This window comes from Felis catus, chromosome B4 (genome assembly GCF_018350175.1).
Source record: "Felis catus isolate Fca126 chromosome B4, F.catus_Fca126_mat1.0, whole genome shotgun sequence".
NCBI classification, from domain to species: Eukaryota; Metazoa; Chordata; class Mammalia; order Carnivora; family Felidae; genus Felis; species Felis catus.
In genome coordinates this window covers 958,209-977,970 of record NC_058374.1, presented here as the reverse complement: position 1 = coordinate 977,970, position 19,762 = coordinate 958,209, and the positions used below count along the sequence as shown (strand labels likewise).

At 51.1% G+C, this 19,762-nt stretch overlaps 1 protein-coding gene across 14 annotated transcripts in view; it reads left to right on the top strand.

The window, feature by feature from the left end:
- DIP2C (disco interacting protein 2 homolog C) overlaps positions 1–19,762 on the top strand; it is a 412,960-nt gene that overhangs the window by 156,988 nt on the left and 236,210 nt on the right. The gene's annotated exons all lie outside the window — the stretch shown is intronic.

The window sequence follows — 19,762 nt, the reverse complement described above, 5'->3', positions numbered from 1 at the left end:
GCGGAGGTAGGCTACGATCGTGCCCCAGGGTGGGGAGCAGCGGGGTGGGGGACCTCTCTGCCTGGGTCCTGTCCCTCTAAGCACTTGGGGTTCTGGCTCGCCTGGCCACAGTTGTAGTTTGCCGGTCAGCCTAATGTGCAGCCATCGGATTTATTGGTGTTTCTCGGGCAGTGAAGGTGTGGGGCCAGATGGATGGTGGTCAGAGATGGAAGGCCAGACGAGGCCGCCTCAGCATCCGGGGAACATGTGCGCTCAGTGTATCCTCAGTACGTCCCATCAATCGAGAAGCTTGGTGGGCGTTACTTCCAATAGGCCCTTTGCTTTCTGGCTTTACCTCAAACACCTTGAAAGATTTTGTGTGGGTTTTACAAACCTCAGGTATGTTCATCTTTCATAACAGAGCCAACTATTTTCAGGACTTTACACATCTTACAAGATGTGAGAGATGGAGACTGTGAGTTATAGATTATATATTACTTGACAAATTTTTAATTTTTAATTGTAAAATTATATGGCTTAAAAGCTACCATTTTGGGGGCACCTGGGTGGCTCACTCGGTCAACATCTGACTCTTGATCTCGGCTCAGGTCATGATCTCACGGTCCATGGGTTTGAGCCCTGTGTCGGGTTCCTTGCTGACAGTGCTGTACCTGCTTGGGATTCTCTCTCTCTCTGCCCTTCCCCTCCTCGTTCTCTTTTTTTTTTTTTTTAACAGTTACCATTTTCACTATTTCCAAGTGTATAGTTAAGTGGCATTGAGCACATTCACAGTGCTGGGCTTCTGGGCTCACCAGCCCTCTACAGAACCTCCCTGTCTTCCCACACGGTAACCACCCAGCCCCCAGCTGGGGGCTCCAAGTGGGGATTGCTGCGAGTGCTTCAGAGACGGGGGCAGATCCTGGAGGCAGGCTGTAGGATTGTGTGCAGGGTGGTCACGCGAAGGGTATAGGTTTGTGTGGAGGGTGGTCCTGCGGAGGGTGGAGGTTTGCGTGGAGGGTGGAGGTTTGCGTGGAGGGTGGAGGTTTGCGTGGAGGGTGGAGGTTTGCGTGGAGGGTGGAGGTTTGCGTGGAGGGTGGTCCTGCGGAAGGTGGTCACGTGGAAGGTGTAGGTTTGTGTGGAGGGTGGTCACGTGGAGGGTAGTCATGTGGAGGGTGTAGGTTTGCATGGAGGGTGGTCCTGCGGAGGGTGTAAGTTGGCATGGAGGGTGGTCACGTGGAGGGTGGAGGTTGGCGTGGAGGGTGGAGGTTGGCGTGGAGGGTGGTACTGCAGAAGGTGGTCAGGTGGAGGGGTAGGTTTGGGTGGAGGGTAGTCCTGTGGAGGGTGGAGGGTGTAGGTTGGCGTGGAGGGTGGTCACATGGAAGGTGGTCACATGGAAGGTGGTCACGTGGAAGGTGTAGGTTTGGGTGGAGGGTGGTCACGTGGAGGGTGGTCACGTGGAGGGTGTAGGTTGGCGTGGAGGTGGTCACGTGGAAGGTGGTCACGTGGAAAGTGTAGGTTTGGGTGGAGGGTGGTCCTGTGGAGGGTGGTCCTGTGGAGGGTGGTCACGTGGAGGGTGGTCACGTGGAGGCTGTAGGTTTGTGGGGGAGCATCCCCACTGGGGCGGTGGGGGCCGTGTGGGTCCGCATGGGGGGTGGTCCCACAGAGGGCGTAGGTCCACGTCGGGGGCAATTTCTGCCCAGCCACTCGGTCTACGCTAATCACAGCAACCGCAGGAAATGATGTCGCCTCTGCCTGAAGATGTACTGTGCTTCAGGTGCAAGTTCCCGGGAGGAATGCGGGATACGCGTTAACGATATGGCGTGAACCTACGCGCCCATCTGTGTGCAGATATGTATGTACAACCTTCATACTCTGACCACGGCTTTAAGTCTAAGAATTTACCACCGTGGCAAGTGTGACCTAAGAGGCCACGCTTCCTGAGCACAGCCGAGTAATTTCTTAAGCGAGGCTGTGCGTTCTCAGGTTTGATGTGGAAGGTGTAATCCAGGTGGCCCGACCCCACGAGGGCTGCCGTGGTTGCTGTGACCAGACCGACCCATTTTGTCCTGAGTACTTAAACAGAAATAATAGTAAGTGAACAGGAGTAAACGAATTAGAATCATGGTCCCCAGTCGGCGTGGGGACTTGTGTTTGCACGTCCCACTTCACTGCAGGACCTAGCACGGGGACTGTTTGTCGCTCCAGGTCAAAGAGGTGACAGAAACGGCCGTGGGATGCACAGGAAGTCCTGTGTCACGGGTGCCACCAGGTGTCGCCCTCTTGTGAGGTGTGCTCTGTGAGGAATCCTACATGTTGCTGATTTCAGGGTTTGTTAACTTAAACGTGCCCTCGAGGAATTGAGGTCAAACGACCAGTGAGGCACTGGTACGCCGGTGCGCATCACGGGTCCCCTGTGTCCCCCTGTGCGACTTGGGGACAGCAGGTGAAGATCTGAAACCGCTCATTCCCCTGCTGCCCTCCTCTCCAGGCCTGACTCTGAACCGAGAGGCTGGTTCTGGAAGCAAAGGCGTTACTGTCTGGGCTGGGTCGTTGGTGGGGAGCCTGGCCCTCGGACACAGGTCTGTTGGGGCCCCTGGGCTTTCGTCTCGGGAGCGCCGGCGTGAGAGTGGGGACTGGCCTCGCCGGTGCTTGACAGCGGCTCTGATCCAGCGGCCTGTGACCCGCGTTCTCTGGGACTGAGGCGGCCGCACCCTGTCCCGGGAGGAGGGCGCAAGGTAGCCACCAGAATCCCCACACCAGAAGCAGATTCTTACCTGTTTTGTGAGAAGGCCTGTAATTTAAGCTCACGGACCATCCACGGGGCACGTGGAAAATATAGGCTGGAATTTGGTCTCCTAAGCAGCAGGGTCGGTTTCCTTCTGTTAGGTTTCGATCCCAAACCCCCCACGGAGTTAGACACTGCCAGTCGGCAAACACTCCTGTCCTATTTCTCTCAGGTTTTGCAAACAATGGAAATAAACTTTTTTTCTGTAATAGACCCCAGGTAGGGGGTCTGTCTCCACCCCCGACTCGCCTCTCTTGCTGCTCTGCCACGGGCCTTGGGCCCAGCCAGCAGGAAGGACAGGAAGGTGGGTGGGATGTGCCTGTCCCCGACGGGACGGTGTTAGTGCCTGCCAGTCTCAGTCCCTGCGGGTTCTCCCTGAGCATCCGGCTCAAGCAGTTGTGTGAGAGGTGGTGTCTTGTGGGGATGTCAACATGCTGGATCCCCTCTTCCATCGTCCTGAGCACCCAAGACGTGAGTTTGGACTTCATGATGTTATTAAGCATTAGAAAGGACTTCTTTTTATTTATTTTGTTTTAATTTTTGAAAACTTAAAAAATTTTATTTTTTAGAGTGAGGCAGGGAGAGGGTCACAGGGAAAGAGAGAATCCTAAGCAGTGCTGAGGCCGACACAAGGCTCAATCCCATGCCCTGGGATCATGACCTGAGCTGAAGTAAAGAGTTGGATGCTCAACCGACTGAGCCACCCCAGGCACCCCTATTCATTCATTCATTCATTCATTCATTCATTCATTCATTCATTCATTCATAAAGTAAACTCAACCCCCAACATGGAGCTTGAACTCACAACCCCAAAATCGAGAACTGCAATCTCTACTGAATAAACCAGCCAGCGCCCTTCCATAGGATTTTTGAAACATTCTTAGTACTCCAAGCCCTCAATTTCTTGGACTTAATGCAAATGACATTTTGTAATTCCACAAGCTTCTGTCTTTGTATCTGTGTAGAAGGGAACATTTGCTGAACACATCGGTCCCATACACAGTGTTTTAGAAGGCTGTCTGCTATGTGGTTTTGAGAAGAACAAGCTAGTTGGAAGGACTCAAGCATTTTGTTTTAGCCCCGGGGCCATAGGGTTTGGTTGTGTGTGGCTGTTTGCATACCTGTGGGCCCGGGTGCTGCTCGGAGAATCTGCTCAGAGGGGACAGGGTTGGCTTGTGGAATCTCACAGCTTGACTTGCAGAAGATAGCATCAGTGGGTGCTTAAGAGAGTGACCTACTTCTTAGATCTTGTTAATTAGGATTTGAACGTCAGAACTTCACTATGTGGGGTTTTACTGCATTTGCCATTAGAATTTATGGAGAGAGAGGGTCATTTCTGATCCTTTCTTAGGTATCGACACTACACCAAAATAGCCAAGAATTAGAAAAATCTCTAAGCTGTAAAGGCGGACTGAGGTCCACGTGACCAAGTTCACATGGCCAAACTCAGGAATATTGAGTTCCAAAGATATCACTTCTGGGTTTTTTTTTAATGTTTTTTTTTTTTCAGATATATTTGTTTTTGAGAGAGAGAGACAGAATGCTAGCAGGGGAGGGGCAGAGAGAGAGGGAGACACAGAATCCAAAGCAGGCTCCAGGCTCTGAGCTGTCAGCACAGAGCCCAACGCAGGGTTCGAACTCACGAACCTCGAGATCATGACCTGAGCTGAAGTTGGATGCTCAACCTACTGAGCCACCCAGGCGCTCCTGTTTTTTTTTTTTTTTTGTAAGTTTGTTTGTTTATTTTGAGAGAGAGAGGCAGAGAGGGGGTAGAGAGGGAATCCCAAGCAGGTTCTGCACCATCAGCACAGAGCCCAATGCGGGGCTTGAACTCACAGAACCACAAGATCGTGACCTGAGCCGAAACGAGGAGTCAGATGCTTAACCAACTGAGCCACTCAGGTGCCCCTAAAAAATGTCACTTCTAAATGGACAAAGACAGGGAGGTCTTTTAAGTGGGGAAAAACCACCCTGTTTTGGTTGCCTTGCACAAGATGATGATTTTGACTCGTTTGCCAGTAAGAAACACAGGGGCAGATCACCTTCTTGGAAACAAACTTTACAGATGAAGCTGGTTTTCTGCTGCAGCTCCTGGATGGGGGGGGGGGTAGTTATTTTGGGCTTCCTGCTCTGAGAGGTGGGTGGCGGCACAGGGCTCTCCAGGGGAGGGCTGGGATGGATGGATCGGGATCCAGAGGCTATTGCTGTGACCGTCTGTGTCTGCGTCTGTCCAGTGGGGAAATGAGGCTCGAGATCCGAGAGCTTCCTGTTGTGGTTGTGCACTGACCTTTGGGTGAGAGTGTTTTGAAAGAATCTCTTCAAAGATTCTGCTTGAGGTAGCCTCAGGCTTCTTGTGGTTTAAGAAGTGTGTTTATTCATTTAGATCGAGAATTCCCACACTAGAGAAGAGTGACTAATAGCACTCTGAGAGGCAGCTGCCTCTGTTCTAGATCACAGGTTCTGGGCTAATCTCTTGGAGTCTCAGGGAACCCTGTATTCACCCAATTGGTCGGTTATGTAAGTTATGGGATTACAACTAGTTATGGCCTGCTGGTAACTTCGGTCCCAGAATTTGGCACTTGTGGCTGAGCACGGCCAGGAGCCCATGCACGTGGATGACTCCTCGTGGTTATCAGGAGCTGTGGTGTGATTGGGCCCTTCCTCCCCAACAGCCTGTCTTGTTGATGATGGAGCACAGTGCCAGGCTCTGCCGTCAGACATTGCCTTCCGTGCATGCAAAGCTTTACAGACCCGGTGGTCTGCACAGAGGACTCAGTACCTGGTTGCATCCTGGTTTTCCACAAGATGCATGTCAGACCAGGAATTCCTCACATACAACTGTCAGTTTCCTTTAGTCTGCACCTGCCGGGTGGAAACGGCCTGTCTTGTTGGTGGGCGTTCCCAGTCTCCACCTGCCGGGATTCACCGCCAGAGTGAGCTTTCAGGGAGCTCAGGAAGCACCGGGCTATTACTCGGCCCCAGCACGCAGGAGGCCCTGTGCAGTTAGAGCAATCGCCATTCGTTAATTGTGTGATTGGTTGTTACCTTTTTAGCAATAGTATGGTTTTTTTTAATGATTTTTATTTATTTTTGAGAGACAGAGGGAGAGAGAGAAACACAAGCATGGATGGGCAGAGAGAGGGGGACAAAGGGTCCCAAGAAGGCTGTGTGCTGACAGCAGCGAGCCTGATGTAGGACTCGAACTCATGAACTGTGAGATCATGATCTGAGCTGAAGATGGTCGTTCAACTGATGGAGCTCCCCAGATGCCCCTGTAATAGTATGGATTTGAACTCAGAGCGATGCCCTGCCTCTCTTGACCCCTCAGCACACTGGTCAGCATCATATAAACATCTGTCCCATGATGCTTCCCTTTGGAAGAGCAATTATGAAATGGGTGATTCTTCTGTAAATAAAGCCAGAAGCTAACCCATCAGGATGTTTGTCCCCGGTCCAGAAAGCTATTTTCAATCAGGCACATATCCAATAACCAAGGCACCTGATAAGCCCTTCTCACACTCCACTTCATATCTGAGATATGCATTCATTTCCAACACATTTTATCCATTGTGACATGTGATATCTAATCACAAGAAGCGGAGTTCTACTGTGGGATAAAATAGCATCCACGCTAGCAAGGCGGGAAATTTCGCTGTCTCTTGGCCTGGCACGTAGGTCAGCCTCGGCCACGGGGGCGCTCTGAAGGTAGCGACCGAAGGGCACGGCACTGTTTGCAAAGCTTTGGCAGCCCTGCAGTGTGAGCCAGGTCCTGGAGGCCGACTAGTCAGGAGGGGGAGATGTCAGGATAACTGGGGGCCTAACCTGCCAGCGTGCAAGTGAGAGTTTGTTAGCGGAGAAATGGAGCTCAGCCTTTCTTTGGTAGCAAGGAGAAATTAACAGTTAAGAATAATAGTGGCAGAAATCCTAACAGGTGTAACAAGAAGTCGTTAAGTGGGGTGCCTTAGGGTACACCACTGGTTAATGGAAGAAGTGAGAAAAATGCCCGTTATTACCTCTGACGCTCTTGCTAACCTGTACGCCTGTGGGCATCTTCTCTCTAATCTGGGTTTATGATCATTCCCTTGTCTCTTTCCTCCTTTCCTGGTCTCTCCCTTCTGGAGTAGTCAGCTACTTTATTCCTAAGCAGGAGTAAAATAGACCATCTGTTGAGAAATAGCTTTTATATCTTTTAAGGACAAAAACCAAAAATGAAACAAATGGGCAGCCGTATAAGCAGAAAGGAGGGTGATTTCTTTTGAGAGGGAATAGACTTTGGACGCACGAGAGTACCAGCAGGAGCTCCTCTTTGTCGCTGATTAATGACTGCCTCCCTCTCCTCCTACCAAGACAACTTGCTCTGGCTGGGCTCTGTAACTTGGAACTGAAAAGAACAAGAAAAGTTTCGGTTAAGCGGCACTGTGTGGATTTGCCTGCAGCAGGGGCGCTCACAGGCCACAGGGGTCCCACTTAGAGGAGGCGCCGCGAGCCCACAGGCGTGGGCGTGCACCCCAGTCTGCCGCTGGGAGGTAGGGGTGCAGGTGCACACGCCATAAATATGAGGCTCCCCGGCCCGTGAAAGTGTTCACAGGTGACAGGGACATCTGTGGCCTCCTGGAGAGCTTCGAATCTACTCCGACAGATTTTCAGTGATTCTCACAAAGGTACTCACGTGATAAATTGTACACCTCAGAAGCTGCTGACGGTGTTTTCATTAGGACTCCTGGCCATTCCAGAGCATAGGCAGATGGGCCGGGAGAGGAGCACGGCCAGGCTGCCTCCGTGCCCACGTGGGCACGGCCTGGGTGTGAGGGGTTCCAGGGGGCGTTGTTTGCAGCTGAGAGTGTTGCTGCTCCTTCCCACCCTGCCCCGCCGTGCAGAAGTATCAGGGCAGTGCTTCCTGGCGTGTGTGCTTGTAATGGGAGGACTGTACGGGGCTGAGGTTGGGTGTCGGCTGCTGAGTGGAACAGTGAGTGACACGGAGAACTGTCCTGCAAGGAAGGTGGTGCCTTGCTGTGATGTGTTGCTAATATCTGGTCTCCACCTGTGTTCATCTGTCAACTCACAGACTGTGTACAACGAACATGCAACATGTATCTCCAGCAGAAAGCCATCTATTAGCAGACTGTAACAGTAATTCTAGTGGATTATGATGTGAATAGAGTTAATGTGGACAGTGGGTCTTTTCCTCTGGTCTTAAATTGAATTGATTAAATTAGAATTTATATAAAATTGCCATCATGATTGTTTTTAAGTGTGTGGTTTACTGGTATTAAATTCATTCACACTGGGGGCACCTGGGTGGCTCAGTTAGGTGCCCAGCTCTTGATTTTGGCTCAGGTCATGACCTCACGGTTTGTGAGTTCGAGCCCCATATCCGGCTCTGTGCTAACAGTGCAGAGCCTGCTTAGGATTCTCTCCCTCTCTCTCCCCCCCCCCCCCCTCTCTCTCTCTCTCTCTCTCTCACTGCCCCTCCCCTGATCACGCACACATGTGCTCACTCTGTCTCTCAAATATTTACAAATAAATACATTCATGTTGTTGTGCAGCCGTCCCCGCCATCCATCTATCCCTGTAATTCATTAAACACTAAGTACCTCAGGGAAGTGTAGTAATGTAGCCCATGTCCTCTTAGGTCTGGCTTACTTCATTTACTGTAATGTCTTCAAGATTCATCTGTGCTGTAGCACATTGTGGGATCTCCTTGCTGTGTGATACTCCACTGTATGGATGAACTACACCTTTTGCCAGTTTCTGTCCATCACTGGGCACTAGGGTGGCTTCTGCTTCCACCTCTTGGCTGTTGTGAATGAAGCTGCTATGAACACGGTGCAGAAATCTCTTCAGGACCCTGCTTTCAGTTTTCCTGGGTATAGACCCAGACGTGGAGGTGCTGGATCACCTATAGTGGATTTTGACATGGATGAGTCCGTGGTGTGCATGGCTGTTGCTGCGATGTGTGCTTGTGCTTCGCACAAGAAGCGAAGGTACAGGCAGCCCAAGCATTGGGGTAAAGGCAGGTGCTGTTACGGAAACGCAATAACACGATAGCTTAAAGAACAAAGAAGGTTGTCTCTCACGTGAGGCCGATGATCCAGGTTCCTTCCATATCCCTGCTCTGCGGGCCTAGGACTGGCATCCTTCCCGGGACGGACAGCGGCTGGGCGCCCCCTGCAGGAGCTGGGCGCCCGCTGGGCGCCCCCTGCAGGAGCTCACGCGCATGCGCTTGAGCAGCGCAGGGCCTGACGTGCAGCGTGAGCCCTGGAGGAGCAGCCACCGCCGCTGGTGTGTCGTGAGCGGGCTGGAGAAAACAGCTCGATTATGCCGTGAAATTCTACCTTTTCCCTCTCAGGTAGACAGAATTTCCTCAACGGCTTTGCACTGTAAGGTTGAGAGAGCCTTGTTCCCAGGCTGGTCACTTGCTGATCTCATGACAGTGTTTTGTGTCCCTCGGCCAACGTTTATGCTGATTTTGGAAGCACCACGAACTGGCGGACCTCTCAGCCTGGTGTCGCCATCACACGTGGTGTTCTGTCCACGAAGCTGTTAGCTGTTCTCTAGGAGGCGGGTCACAGAACTCTCTTCTGGGGAGTCTGCTTCCAGCAGACCCTTGCTGAGAGCGGAAAGAAGAGTGAACCTAAATCTTTCTATCGTTTTATAAGTTTCCTGCCCCCAAAGTCACCCCGGAAGTACCAAGATCATTAATTTTTAAACAAGCTGGCAAGAATGAAGCAGGGAGATTCCAGCCATCAGCACCGCCTGCTGACGAGCCAGCTGGGAACCCGGGTCAGGAGGCCGACGAGGGCAGGTCTGCTCTTCAGATGCTGTGGAGAAAAAGTAGACGCCACAGGCGTCCCCTTGCCAGGACACCAAGGTCGTTTGGGACTGAATTATGAATTGGGCAAAGATCACGAATGTGTCCGAATTGAGACCAAGTGAGTATCGCTGAAGGCTGACCGGGTCCACAGGGCTGGGGCGACAGGTGGGGGAGACCCAGGGAAGCCCAGCGGGGGGACACGACCTTGTGTTCCCAGAGGCAGAGCACCCGCTCTGTGGCTGCTGTGGTGGTCCTGCTTTCGCTGTCCTTAATCCCTTCAGAGGCTCACTCCTCCCTCTGCCTGCTGCGGTAGTACGTATCCTGAGTGCACGGTCCCAAAAGATTCAGGTTAAATTACTGTTCCCGGTCACTGTTGGAGCAGGTCTGATGGCGTCTCCCACGGTGAGGACACCTCTGTCCCTCCTCAGGACGTAACTGGGTGATGTGGGCACAGGTGTGGAGCATTCCCCACCTCAGAGCCAGGGCCTCACCTGGAGGAAATGGTGCTCCAGCGCGATGGAGACACGCACAGGCGTAAAACGTCCAGGAGTCACTATCAGTTTGCTGTTAGAGTGTAGACTGATACTTCGATGTAACACATGAGTGAAATGCCCTTGGAGGTTATCCGTGTAGAAATAGTTAAAGGCATGAGTGTGGATGCATTCTTGAAAGAGCTCAGAAGGTACTTTTATTGTGAAATTCGTTACGTGAGGCAGTCTTTGGGGGAGAATTTTTATCTCTAAAAACATTGTCAAAGTACTTCTGTGACAGTTTGAATGAAGAAGCTCTGACTAGGTTTCTGGGCCGTGTGGGTCTGTGCCCATGATGGCAATCGGACCGCAGGCGGGCAGGTACAGCTGTAGGAGACGGGATGAAAACACGACCGTGGAATGAGTGTAAACACCTGGATTCTGTAATTTAGCATGAACACAGTTAGGCGGTGCCTCCGTCCCTTCCACCAGTCGGAACTTTCCAAAGCAGTCCACTCGGCGTTGATGGGGCTGCTGTGTAGGGCTTCACCTCCTCTTGTGAGGGTGTGCGTGTGTGTCCTGCATTTTGTCTGCATTTGACGGCAAGCCCCAGTTAGCGCTCTTTAGGGTCCACCCCCTTACACACTTGCATAAGCTCTGTGTTCCTCCCTGTCATTCTGCTGGTGACTAGTGTGGGTGACCAGTGAAGGAGAGTCTAGCACCAGCTCTTGTGGAGAAGGGAGTGTGGGGCAGGGCACTGTCCTCCCCTGTTGCCCACTGCGGGTGCCCGGAAGTGCAGACCCTGGCCCCTGTCCTGCCGGATGAGAATCTGGGTTCATCCAGCCCCAGTTTGAGAACCACTGACTACACAAGTCCTGTCTGCCCTTGGGTATGGATTCTTCCACCAGATACTGACATTGGGATTAAATACGTGAACGGTGCGGCTTATGACAGGTGCTCAGTGTTGGCTCTGTTTTCCTGGCTTTTCTTTTTCCACTTGCCAGGCTTTTTATTGGGTGCTCTCCTGATATTCTTGACCTCTCAGGTGGGCAATCCAGAGGTCTGTCTCCTCGTACGGAAGGGGAAACCCCAGAGGGAGCTTTCTGCCCACTCCCCCTATTGGAGTTGAAAATGTTTCCTCAAGCGTCCGCCCCCTGCGTGAGAAGCGCCGTGTTCATCTTCCTGTTCTGTTGAGTATTTTCTCCACTGTTTTCCGTCAGAATGCACTTATATCTGTTCTGTTACAGGTTAATCTGCCTTTGTGGTCCCCGGGGGCTTTTGTCTCCACTTACAAAATCTTCATCAAAAGCGGCATTCTGTTGCTTCTGACGCAAAGGCTCTTTGTGATGTGGAGACTGCCTAGCCTAGCCAAAGTCTAAGTCTGGTTGGAGGATATAAGAGCTTTAGAAATCCTGAAACTATGAAATGAAAATGACCATTTAATTAAATTTCAAATTTGATATGAAACGATCTGTCACTGAGCCATTATACCGGTTAGGAATGCTTTCCTGATATTTGTTCCACCCAAGTCCCAGATACGTGGGATATTTTAAATGACGTGGTGTAAAATGATCTTATTCAGCATATTCTGCATTCATTCTTGACCTTCTGCCCTTGGGGATGTGATTCTGTATGTTCACCATCTGGCTTTGAACCTGTCTGCGGGCTCACCACCTTGTTCGTGAGTCAAAGGAAGAGACAATGTTATGTTTTAAAACCTTGATGGTCCTTCAAGCAGATTTCCTAATCATATTGTTTCCATTAAAAAAATAAATCAATTCAGTAATGCTGAACCTATTAACTATTAATTTTAGCTATCAAGTTAGCAAGTTCTGGAATTTCTAAGTAAAAGTGATTATTTAAAATGGAAGTTCAGAAGGGGAAAGAGGATAATGTCCTTAGTGCTTTGGGTTTTTTTTTTTTTTTTTTTTGATATTTATTTTTGAGAGAGCAGGGGAGGGGCAGAGAGAGAAGGAAAGAGAGCACATGTGTGAGCAGGGGTGGGGCAGAGAGAGAATCCCAAGCAGGCTCTGCACTGTCAGCACAGAGCCCAACGTGGGGCTCGAACTCACAAACGGTAAGATCCTGACCTGAGCCGAAACCAAGAGTTGGACAGTCAACCGACTGAGCCACCCTGAACGCCCCAACACGTCCTTAGTTTTAAAAAACAAAATGCTGACACTTGAGAGAACTCTGTTTTGTTGCTAGACCTTCACATTTTAATCTCTACATGCAACTGGAGAGTAGTCACCTCCCTCCGAGATCTTTCATCAGTGAGGTAGTGTGACTTCCAGATCTGAAGATGTTTCTGTTTGTGGCTTATTTTCTATCATATGTGCTTTGTGGTCAGGTATATGTCTAAGTTACTGTGATTTCCTCTGTGGCCCGAAGGGCCGTAGAGATTGTCCTGTGGTCTGCGCTTCGCGACTTCTCCCAGATATGATCAGGGACATCTTGTGTGGACCCTCCCACATTCTCCATCTTACACGGCACGTTTCAGTTTTGGGGGTTGCTCACAATAGCACAGGATCGTCTCAGGGGTGTCTCTGGTCTGTCTGGATTAGCGTCCCTTGGGTAGACCTGCCTTCCCTTAGCATGGACACTCAGTTCTGGGCCAGGGGGTCACTGCAGGGCGGTGTCTAGAATACCCCAGAGTCACAGCTTGTAGGAGTCGGGGGATGGGGGGTGGGCAAGACTAGCCCCAGGCTGCGCCTTAGCTGCCTAACTCTTACCACATGGTCAGGGTCCTTCCCTGGGGACCTCATGGTCCTACCCCCCAGGTCCTCAGAGGAGTTCTAAGGTCCAGGCTAACACCTCCTAGTGTACCTGTTCCAGTGTGACTGTGCCACTAGCCTTCACAGCCTCCTTCTTGCCTGATCAGCCCCTTGCAGATGCCAAGCCCTGTCTGACTTAAGTTACCTTCCTTAGAAAGTTGTAAGGGGCTAGGGACACAGTGGAAAATCCAGGTCCCTGACACCAGCGCATGCTGGTGAGGACACGTCTCTCACGCACGGCAGGCGGACACGCGGATGGGGGCAGCCACTCGGGAGGGCCGTCTCGTGGGTTCCTACAGAACTAAATGTACCCTCACTACAGGATACAGCAGTTATGCTCCCTGGTGTTTACCCAAGGGAGCTGAGAACTTACATCTACACGATGGTTGTCGCCAGCAGCTTTATTCAGAATTGCCAAAATTTGGAAGCAGCCAGCATGTTCTTCAAGGTCAATGGATACATAAACTGTGTTACTCCAGACAGTGGGATCTCATTCAGTGTTAAAAAGAAATGCGCTTCAGGCTATAAAAAGGCAAACTGTACATGCATGTTACTGAGTGAGGACATCAGTCTAAAGAGGCTCCATCCTGTATGATCCCAACTCTAGACATTCCGGGAAAGACAAACCTATGGAGATGATAAAAGATCAGTGTTTGCCAGGGTGGGAGGTGGGTCGGGGGTGTGTGTCGTCATACATGCGTCCAAACCCACAGAATGTACAGCACCCAGAGTGAACCATATGCGAACTATGGACCTTGGGTGACGATGACATGTCCATGTTGGTTCACGATTGTGACAAATGCACCGTCTGGTGAGGACGCTGATGGTGGGAGAGGCTGTGCATGGTGCGGGGAAGGGCTGCATGGGAGAGTCTATACCTTCTACTCTTCCTGTGAATTGCCAGCTGTTTTAAAAATAAGGTCTATAATGGAGGGGGGCTGAATACTAGTGAAAATCTGTGTGAGGGAGATGAGGCCTGTGCGGTTTTGTCCAGGACTTCCATGTTAATATATTCATGCAAATGACTTATAACTTAACCCTTTATCATTAGCTAATTCACTGAGAAGTAAATCACAGAATCAGCAAGGTCTCTAGAGCTGGCAGGATGCAGAGATCATCTTCCAGGTGAAGTGACTGCCAGGGTCACACAGCTGGAGTGTGGCCAGGAATGGGCCTGGGTGGCAGAGATGATGTTAGACCTGGAACAGGGTTAAGTTTTTTACCATTTTTTTTTGTTTGTTTTAACTTTAACGAGCTGATCTGTTCTTGGGCACCAGGGGCCACATAGCGTCTTCTTCTTTGACACAGGGACTCAGAGAGCAAAGGCAGTTATGGGCAGTGGTCCCCTGAAACCAGAATCACAGTAAAGGCTCCTCCTGTCAGCGTGGCTTTGCCCGGATAGTAGGGGCTGGGACTCGGCAGTGCCTGGAATCAGTTACTCGCTTTCAAGAACTAATGCTTTGTTCCCTTTCATCCTATGTGGGTACTTACTTACCTGTGGTTATGAAAATTAGGGAATTTGGGCTCAAAGATTTGTGAGAATGCTAAGTGGAAACATTTATATATTAGCGTGCACACTGAGGGAAACAAAGCCACAGGATCTGTATTGAACCCTGTCCCTGGTTTTGTAATCATTCTGTGCGGTATTTTCGGTTAACGGTTGTCGGGGGCTTAACTTTAGAGTGATGTCTCAACTCCCCGAATTAAAACTTCTCGTTTAAAACGATATCACGTGACTATTACACATAGTCAATAGCGTATGCCCTGTAAATGTTGATTAAAGGACATATGTATTTCACAAGTATAATTTAATATGCAGAGGTAGGCAGCAAACCACAGAGGCAGAATCAGTGCCTATCATATTACCCTTTCAGATCATTTGTGTTAACTGAAAATGCAGATTTTTAAAAAACTAAAGGTTCTGTGATTTTCCAATTTTCGACTTGTCTGCCCTAAAGCCCAACTTCAGTGGCTAAGGGTCAGTGGCCACAGAACAGAAAGGTCGTGGGGCGCTGGGGTGTTGCCTGGTCTGACTTGAGCACAGAGAGGGGCACGGGCCGCCTGGGGCCTGGTGGTGGAGTAGACAGGACAGCGCGTGGGCTGAAACTCCTGTGAGGCTATGGCATTCACGTGGTTTCTGGAGAGAAGTGGTCTCTTCCCACGCAAGACACACACTGTTTAACTTGGGATGCGCAGTTTGTGGGAGTCCTTAGAAAGCCTGTGGATGTGCAAACGTTATTTTTGTAAATACATTTAAAATTCTGTTTCTAATTTTTCTTCCCCTGTTACATCCCTAATAATTTTCTGCATGTGGGTGTAGGTCTTATACCTGATACACATTACAGTTGTTGGAGGCTCCGTAGTATTGTTTAAAGATCATTTGATGCTTCAGTTTTACTTTTTGATAATTTTGTCAAGATATCTCTGTTTTAAATTTCACCGTGAGCTTCCCGGTGTGATCACCCTAAATACTATGCCGCTTGTCGTTAAGCTGTGTTCCTTGAAGGTCCTATGTAAAAACTACCCAGTATCTTAGCTCACTGAGTTTAACTCAAAAATCTGTGCGTCTAGGGAAATTCCATGCAGCCTTCTGAACTCTGTTGCCTGACGTTTCCACGTCAGTACTGGTGAGATTTTTCAAGGTGTAAGTACAGTTGGTAGGTGTGGTGGTGACGCCAGAGCTTGCTCATGACTGTTTGGGGAGGGATGTCGTCGTTGTCTCAGTTGAGCTTCACGCTTTCTGTTGCCCTCCAGGACTCCTGCAAGGCTCTCTTTGGGGAGAGCCACCCTTCAAGGCACCTTGTCACCCTCTGTGTGTTGGCGGTTCAAGGTCTCTTTTCTTGGTGACGGAGCCCACCCCTCCTCTGACACCGCGTGGAGCAGCTGCAGGGAGGGGTCTGGAGTCTTTCTGTACCCCAGGCCGTGTGTATTAACTGCAAGGGGCCGTGTCCCTCCCTGATGTGTCCACGCGCTGTCAGGTACTTGGGAGGGCTCGAATTCTGTTGGGTGATGGGCCTGATGCGCACTGGCTTTGGCCGTGAAGGGGATTTATCAGGCCCTGGGAAGGTCATCACACCTCTGCTGAGATGTGAGGTGTGGGCAGTGCCGCGTATTGGCTGGGCGTCTAACTGTGGGAGTGGTTTGCACAGGTGTTTCAGTGCCATAGCCACTGCCTGTGGCCGGCTCGGTGGCATCAGCGATTGAACGACTGGGCCTGATAGCCAGGACTTTGTCTACTGGCTCTATGCCCCATCTGTGGTGCCTCTGTGTGGCTGTGGACCACTGATGTAGTTCTGGAAGGCCCCTGGATGTGCCCTGAGGACCTGGGGACAGGCTGGGGGTGCCGAGTGCCTGCCAGAGGGTCAGTCCTTACCCTGTGGCCATGAGAATGGCCGGTGCCTGGGCCCATGACCATGGCAGGGGCCGGATCGGGAGCGCCCGGGCTGGAGGGTGGGTAGATAATGAAGAAAAGTATGCATGATGTAAGCGAAGTGGACAGAGAGGTGGGGACTGAATATGACTTGGAAGGTCCACATGACCCCACATGCAGAGCCTAGGCTCTGGGTCAGTGGGGGCGTTTGCATAAAGCGATGGCTGTTGAGGCTGTAGTCTTTGGACGAACAGGGAGTCTCCTTTCTTTTAACAGTAATAGCTGCTTACTTAAAGGCTGAGGGCAGTGAAGAGCTGGCTGCTGGAATCAGAAATTTTGTTGTCGTGGGGGTGGGGGAGAGCAGTTAGGAGTTCTGATCAGACCAGGTCTACAGCCTCTCCTGGGACAGGGGCAGCTGTCCCCGGTGAAGTCCATCCTGTGCAGAGGTTCCTAACGTACGTGTGGTTTTCTGTCAAACTGGGTCCTCGAAGGGTGGAGCCTGTGCCTGGACATAAGCAGGAAGTGCCCCTGCAGGTCCTGGCGAGCCCAGGAGTCAGAGCGCTGGGCTTCAGGGTCCCCGGAGAGTCCTGTCTGGATAAACACCACTGCTGGGTCTTGTGACAGACTTGACTTACTCTGAGATTTCGTCCGGTGGGGAGCAGAGCTTGCAGCTGCGGGGTGACTGGGGATTGCTGTTTACTGTTCTGTGAGGGTTCGGAGCTGTCCTGGGGCTGCAGCCTGAAACAGGGTCATACTTGGTCACAAGGGTGGCTCTGATGGGAGCCGGGCTGTCTCGTGAGTTAGAGGGGAGGGCAGAGGTTAGTGGCTTCTTCTGTATGTGAAATTTCCTCAGCACCGCTACCCCCAGACCTGTTTCTGGAAGGTGTCCGGGTCCCTGTGTGGTGTTTGCAGTGAGCATTTCATCTGGTGGTGTAGGGAGAGCATGACATCATGATGTTACGTTTCTTTGCCGTGAAACTGCACTGAGGATGCTTCTAGACTTGCTTCAGATGGCATCTGAGTGTTGCAGGGTTTGCTTCCTTGCTGTTGAACGCATCAGTCGGGGTGGCTGTTGATTGTTAGTAAAGCGGCCTTTTATGTTGGCACAAATAGGATGCCTTGAGATAAATTCAGTGTAATGTAGGAGTATTAGTGAGCTGTCAGTGAAAGGAAAGGGCATCTCTGCCAGGGGCAAATCTGTTTGAAATATTTTGTTCTCACTCTGATGGAAAATGATGAACGGCCTTCAGTATAATCTTTTAAAAATTTATCTAGAAGCCGTCCCCATTTTGTTTGGTCTCATGATTTGTTTCTCCTCGTGGTCTAGGTATAATGAGAAATTGTGTTAGTCATCATCACCAAGAAAGCTTATGGGGAGCACCTGTTACTTTTGGCCGCTGAGATATAAACAGGGCCTCGTGAACTCTCAGACTGGGGCGGGGTAGGGTGTGTGAGGGGGTGCGTGGAGGTGGGGCATGTGGAGGAAGGGTGTGGGGGAGGGGCACAGGGGGTGCGTGGAGGAGGGGACTTGGGGCCGTGGCAGCAAAGGAGCTTCATGGAAGGGTCCTAAGGCCCCCCTCCAGGCTCCTTTGTTCTTTCATTTAGCATCGCTGAAATGGTGATGCATCTTCTAAGTGGCATCATAGCGTAATTAGCACGTCTCCCTCTTGGTGGCCGGTAGGTTAGTGGTGCCTTTGCCTTGAGTGGTGGGATTACACTCAATGAAGATGGTGGACTGCAGACGGGGAGGGAGGGTGGTTGAGGAAGAGGCATGTGTTTGGCAAGGTGGGGGCTTGCGTGCGGAATGGGGGCAGCAGAGTCCAGTGTCAGGATGCTCTCATGGAATCCGTCAACCACAGACTGCACTGCCCGCCCAAGGCAGAGAACAGGCCCCAGCTGTCTCTGGGAGGTGTTCCAGACAACTCTTTGTCGATTTGCTGACTGCCTTGGGCCTGGGAAATGGGGTCCACACTGAGCCTTGCTTGGGGTACAGGCTCTGCAGGGTGGGATTGGGTGTCAATGGGTTTGCGCCGTGGGTTGTGGGGCTCAGTGCAGAGTCACCGGAGATCCAGGCCTTGGCAGGGACAGACTCAGCGCATCACCCTGTGGTGCCCTCGGGAGTCCCTGCATCAGTCTGTGGACGTCTGTGTCTTCTTCTCAGCTCCCAAAACACAAGACTTATGATGTGGCCCCATATCCCCCACAGGGTGTGAAGATACCCTTTGCCTGCTGATTGGATGCTTGCTGCTTGGGGTTGTTTCTAGGACAGGGCGTGCGCCCAGGGGACAGTGGGTGTACTTGCTGTTGGCAGAAAGTGATTGAGGTGGCCCATGTTCCCTGTTGTGTCTTAGTTCCCAAGAAAACCCTGGGGCCCTGTCGGGCTTGCACGTGTGGGGTGCAGCCAGTGCTCCTGCTGCTTGTGTTTGTCTTGTGTTGAGATCCTGAGTTCACACAATCCCTGTTAATCTGAAATCTGAATTTGCTTCCTGTTTTTTAGGGTAAGTCCATTGATATAAACACGTGTTGCCGATGAAGCAGAAAGCAGGGAGTTGCCGATGAAGCAGAAAGCAGGGATGGATGTATTGGAAAATAACACCCTGGGCAGGGTGGTGGGACCAACACCCAGTTCTCGGTGGGGAATGCTTGGCCCCTCTCCCATGTCTGTGTGCCTGGCCACAGATGTGGGTGAGGCTGGCAGCCTCCTGCCACCGGATGCTGTCTCTTCGAGGGTGATACACGTGACGCCTGAGCCAGGAGGGCTAGTTCGCTTGAGGGGTGAACAGCCGATTTCAAGTAAGGACAAGGGACAGCTACAGGGTGACTTCTGCTGGCACTTCCACATAGTCTGATGTTTAAAATTCACCTATGTGCTGGGTTGTTGCTAAAACAGAAAAAATCGCGTGTTCTCACTGATTTCCAACGCAAGTGGGTCTCTAGGTGCATTACTGGACCTGGAAGACTTTGGCCCCGTTGCGCTAGTGGACAAGTCCTGGCCTGCTGGGGAAGACCGGGAAAGCCACCCCACCTCCCCCTGCTCCACCATCTGCTGACCTGTGACAGGTAGGCCCCAGACAGCAGTGTCCAGTTCACCTTAGAAACAGAAGCTTTTCCACCCAGAGGATTCTCCCCTGCCCCCAAATCAAAGGAATCTAGTTTTGAGCATAAACATGCTCTTAAAGTCACAGCTCGTATAGCTGAATGCTACCTATGAGCCCGATAGTTTTCTTTTAGTCCAGTGTTAGCGCTGATGTATTCTCGTGCTGCTGCGGAGCATTGACTATCGTGTGTGCAGAGCGGGGCGAACCTTTATCTGTGGTGCTGACATCAGATGTGAAGCTGGCCTTGCGACCCCTGGGGGAGTGCTTACCGCTTATTTTTAGATGTCCCAACCTCTTTTAAAACTGCCTTTACTTACTAAAGATCAGCCTCCCTATGAAAATCAGTCTTGGGGTGGAGAGGCTTATACTTTAGCTGAGTAAATAATAACCGCGTATGTTAAAAATAACAGCCCAGAATTACCCTGGTGCCAGCTTGCTGGCTTGCATTTTATGTCCATTTATGGTTATTCTT